Raw genomic sequence first — 5,633 nt, forward strand, 5'->3', positions numbered from 1 at the left:
GTATTTCCTGCCAAATTCGATCCAATTGTCGAACGAGGTCATCAACATTCCGTGCCAGATGCAATCGCCTTCCCATCATATCCCAGACATGCTCGTTGGGAGAGAGATCTGGTGATCTGGTAGGCCAAGTAAGAGTTTGACAAGCTTGCAGACAGTTCATAGCAACATGTGCCGTATGTGGTCTGGCACTGTCCTGCTGAAAAACCAGGCCAGGGTACTGCAAAAGGAACGGTAGCAAAACAGCTCCTAGGATGTCGTCGACGTACCGCTGTGCAGTAAGTGTACCTCTAATGACGACCAAAGGGGTCCGGCTGCATGTAAACTCTCTTTACACACATAGTATCCCCAAAAGATTTTGAGCGCGCTGATTGGCTTTCTCGGCATTGCCTTTTGTTAAGTCTTTTTGTAGCTCCTCCCCAATAACATTTCTCTGTAGTTTGTTCCCAAAATGTAAATCAATCATAAATCAGTTCCAGTATATTTCTCCTACTAGATTTAAGACAAATGTTAAAGATTTGTTCAAAAAATCAAATAGCATCATTAATTGTATTTTAATAATAACACATTTATTTAAATCTAATTTGCTTTAAATTTTATTCTAATATTTTTCTTTATTTGTTTAAGATATTTTTTGTACGTTTCCGTATAATATTTTTTAATATTAATGTTATGAATTTTAGGTAAATGCAAGGTAAACAATCATGTTTTGGTAAAACATTAAATTGGTATAATAATAATTATTAAGCATAAATTAAAGTTTTATTAGCTAGCTTTTATGTAATATATATATAAGAATTGATTAATATTCAAATTGAATAGCATTATGAATATCCCTATGCATTTAGCAATTAAAATCTCTTACTTAAATTTATTAGTATGATTGCAGAACTACTCAATAAAATTTGAATTTATTATATGAGATTTTAAAATGTATATAAATACATTTTTAAAATTATGTTTGATTATTTGAAAAAGATTTTATCATATCTTAGAGGAAAATATTCTAAAATGTTTTAAAAAAAATGTAATTATAATTCAGCAAAAAAATTTTTTAGAATATTTATAATTAATAAAATTTATTTCCTAGCAAGTATCATATAACAAGTTTATAAAGTACAATAATCTGATTTCCTTGCTGTTTTTTGTTCAACTTCACTTTTATAGATATTGTTGCTTGACAATCAGAATTTTTTGAAAAACTTCTTTTACATTTCTCCTGCGGCACTTTCATAAACGCACTGTGGTGACAAATAAATAATTTCCTGCAATTAAATAATAAAAAAATATTTACAATCCAATAGACATGTACTAGAATTAAAAGATGGAATTTTTTGTAAATTTATTTTTTCATTACTCATGGTATTACTTTAATGGGAATTATGATGGGAATTATGCAATCCAAAATTAATAAAATAAGCATCTTAAAAGACAATTGTTTAACTTCTTAGATGTCAATTAATAGTTTTCGGTATTATAAAACATTTAACAAATAAAAAAAATCATTAAAATTAAGTTATAAATAGGTAGGCATAATGCAGATCTTTTAGTTTTAATTTATAATAATGGATGGCGCCACTAATAAATCTTAACTTTAAAATTTTATAATTTAATTTTAGTAATCCACAAGAAATAAATAAAATATTAATTTAATTCGATGAACATTAATTTAATTAAATAAATATCAAGTGAAAACTATTCAGTTTTCATTTTATAGTGAGTATAAGAATTACGCAAGTAACTCCGATTTCAATGTTATTCAATATATCAGAGGGATATTAGCTTCATAAGAATTCATGCATGTAATAATCATAAATTTAAAGAAAAAAGCAATTCTCCGATAAAAATTAAATACAAAATTTTTCTTAAAATAACTAAACTAGTTACTTACCGACAAACAAATCTTTGTCTATGAGGTTTGGAAGTTCTAGAATTCCATTTCGTATTGGTAAGTTCAACAAATTCTATTACCCACTTGTTGCAATCGTTTAAATTTAGAACATTGCTTCTAAGGTTAATGGTACTTGAGGAAATATATTCTACTTCATTTCTGAATAAAGAAGGCAGTTTCTCTGTTAAAAAAACTGACATTTCAAGTTTGTACACAAAAGCTGGAGTATAGAAATCGCTCTATGCTGAAAATAACAAGCACGGCAAAATGAAATAGCCATACGTCACAGATGGCGTTGCCGAGAAAGCCAATCAGCTCTCTCAAAATCTCTTGGGGATACTATGTGTATAAAGAGAGTTTACATGCGGTCCGGCTGTCAAAGGAAATGGCACCCCAGACCATAATGCCTTGTTGAGGGCCGGTGTGGCGTGCAATAGTGAAGGCAGGATCCCCCCTCTGCCCTGTGCGTCTCCAAACACGTCTTCGATGATCGTCAGGACACAGTTGGAAGCGGGATTCGTCGCTAAAGACTATACGTCCCCAGTCGGCATCACTCCAGCCTGATCTGTTCATAACATTCATGCATACGAAATTTCAAAGCAATCGGATGATTGCTTCTTGGTGCGTCAATTTTTTTGTTATAGAGTGTATATACAAAAACCCTGCCAACTACTACACGTTTTGACAAATACTTCAAGGAGTGGTAGAAATTTAAAAACCACAGCTTTCAGCATATTCGGTACTGCCAAAATTTTAACCACGTAAGAACTGGAACTATCTAGCGTTGCATATGAACTTTCAAATCATTTATTAATCATTAAAGTGGTGTGGAAAACAACTTCAAATAGATGAAAAATAATACATTAAAACATTAACTAACTACCACTGGAATAAATGTTTACAAAAATATCAGAAAGTGACTAATGAAAGTGATATCGACTAATGACATTCACCGGTGAAAGTCGACAATCTCTTGATTTCGGACATTCACGTGAACTTCTTAGAAAAATATCTTCATTTGGGTTTATTTTCAATGGAAAGATCGATAGATTATCTGAACATGGGAAGAGGAGTGATGTCTGATATAAAGCAACTTTGGAATTTTTTCCTGGAAAAATGGGATGATTTTTTTATATATGTTAATAAACACATATACCTACAAGATGGTATACTTAATTTTATTGAGAATTGATACTGTTATGAGATAAGGGTATGTGGAGTTCGGTTTTCTATAGTTAATATGTCTATATCTAATAAAAGCGCCAATAAATTAGGGGTCAGAGACTAGGTTCGAAAAGTAAAATTTTGTATTCTTATAAACAGTTAGTGGGGTACCGTTGCTTTACAGAGTTTTTTAAAGTAGAAATCTGCCAAATACTATAACTTTTGAAAGTAAAAAGCCCATGGGAATGAGTGCACGTACATAACTAGAAAGCGGTATATTAATAATAAAGTAAAAAAAAATGGGTGTGATATCGCATGCAAAAATCGAATTTAAAAAAAAATTACGGCATCTTTAAACTTCTATTTCTCAGGAACTTTTCGACCGATTTCGCTTAAATTTTTCATTTTGCCATTACATTCTTTCTATACTCTGAAATCTCCAGAAAAGATCACATCCATGTAGAGAGCACTTTTTAAAATTTTTTCATTACATTTCGTGTTTAAGAAAACCTTTAGGAGAGACCACTGAAAGCTCTCCCAGCTACGAGGAAAGCATCTGTCCCATATGCAGAAAAGGTCAAATAAGAGAGCGAAAAAAATATGAAAACAAAAAATTTACCTAAACAAATAAGTAGATTAAAATGTATTCAAAATATTTGTGTGAGGTTCTTCTTTAGAGAACTCTTTATGACGATACAACCTCATGTTGCAGTCAGAGTACACTTCAGACTATGTTATCAATAAATTACTTCTAGAGTTAAAAGTTAAATTAGAAAATAAAGTTTTTTTAAAGAAAAAACAGGCCTCTCAAACAAACAAACCTCTTCTCATCTTTTAAAGCTAACTAAATTTTATGATATAAAATCAAACGCAAACGCGAAGAAAAAAGCTGCAATTGTTAGTTTATCTAAAATAGCATTATCATTCATGATCGGCAAAATCGTTTTTTAAAGATACTAATTTTTGTTCGTTGATCTGTCTTACAAAGACGCCCACAGAAATGGCATTTCCACACCAAGAAAATGACTAAAATTAAGATGTGTGGTGGAAAACCTTTGATAACAATTTTGCAGTCAATGGAGGTGATCTCTATGAACGACCAACCTCCATCAGCGACTATTTTACTATGGAATGCTCCCCAAAAGTGGTCGCTCTTCAAAGGTTTCACTGTACCTATCACTTGAAGTAATTTCATAAACATAACGGTAATATTAAATGAATTATAGGTTGGATTTGAATATAATCAAATGTTTCAAAATTCATCACTGATTATAAAACGTACTTATAAACGATGCTCTTCAACGAAAACCCAGGTTTTCGAGGAGCACCATTTGAGAAACATCTTCTTTAGAAGATGAATTACGTTGATTAAAATCATCTCTGTTGTTTTCTCTTTCTCAACCAGGAAGTGTTGTATGCACGAACTAGAACTTTCATATCATGTGACTATCTTTTTCAAGGTCTAAATATTAATTCAGCAACGATATTTTTTTTTATTATTTTCTTCCTTTTAGCCTCCGCTTTTGCAATGTATTTCTTTAACTAAGGGAGAAGTAGCACTCTTCTTAACAGCATGCACAAATTCACTATCAAAAAAATGCATCATTGAATTTCTATATTACTTGAAAAAGATGCTTTTCACATGATGTGCTTTTTCTCAGTCATGGATTAATCAGTATTAAAAGAATTCATGTCAGCCAAACCTCATCGAACTCATGAAATGAAAGGTAAGCTTCACACCCTTTCTTATTAAATAAAATATAATATTTTAATTTTTTTTAATTAACTTTTTTTACTATTAACAACTACACATGTTAATTATTTTCTTAATATTTTTCAATGTGATAGCAAATATTATGTGTTACTATTTTAATAAATTAGAATTCAAAGAATTTGGGCAGATTCCCGTATCGTTATCCGTGGAGGAATAATGGCCAACTTTCGGTTAGTAGCCCTCGAGAAACTAAAAAAAAAAAAAAAACATCAGAGAAAGAGACCAACTCTAAAGGTATAACCACGGACAATCATCTATATGTTCTTTTTAATAAATTTAAAAGTTTAAAATCTATTTGTACCTTTGGCGATTGTAGTTAGTACATTCACAAGAATTTTGCCATTTAATTCATATAAATAAAATTAACAAAAATATATGAAAGTACCGATAGACTTAACATAATTTTACGAAGCCACAGTTAAAGTACCCTACGCTTGATGCAAAGGTGTAATTTTAAACTGTGCATGCCATTTTGCCGTACAGAATTACCTGGATTTCAGAACGAACAAATAACTAAAATATTTCAAAAGTTATTAAACGTTTTTAAAAATTGCCAATTTGGCAACGTTTTTGTAACTAGATAAGAACTGATCCCTTACTCTCATTTTCTTCAAAAGCTCTTAAATATTTCAAAATTAGACCTCAAATGCTTTTTAATTTTCTCAAAACTTTGGCTCTTTTCCATATTGATATTTCGCTCCTTCTACAGAATAATCATAGAGGATGCTGGCCACAAATAGGCTAAACTTAACCTAGCAGTCATTGAGTAACTGTAGCAAACTTAGAGGTGTTATGAAAACAGGCTAT

Source organism: Parasteatoda tepidariorum, chromosome 6 (assembly GCF_043381705.1).
Source record: "Parasteatoda tepidariorum isolate YZ-2023 chromosome 6, CAS_Ptep_4.0, whole genome shotgun sequence".
In the NCBI taxonomy this organism is placed as follows: Eukaryota; Metazoa; Arthropoda; class Arachnida; order Araneae; family Theridiidae; genus Parasteatoda; species Parasteatoda tepidariorum.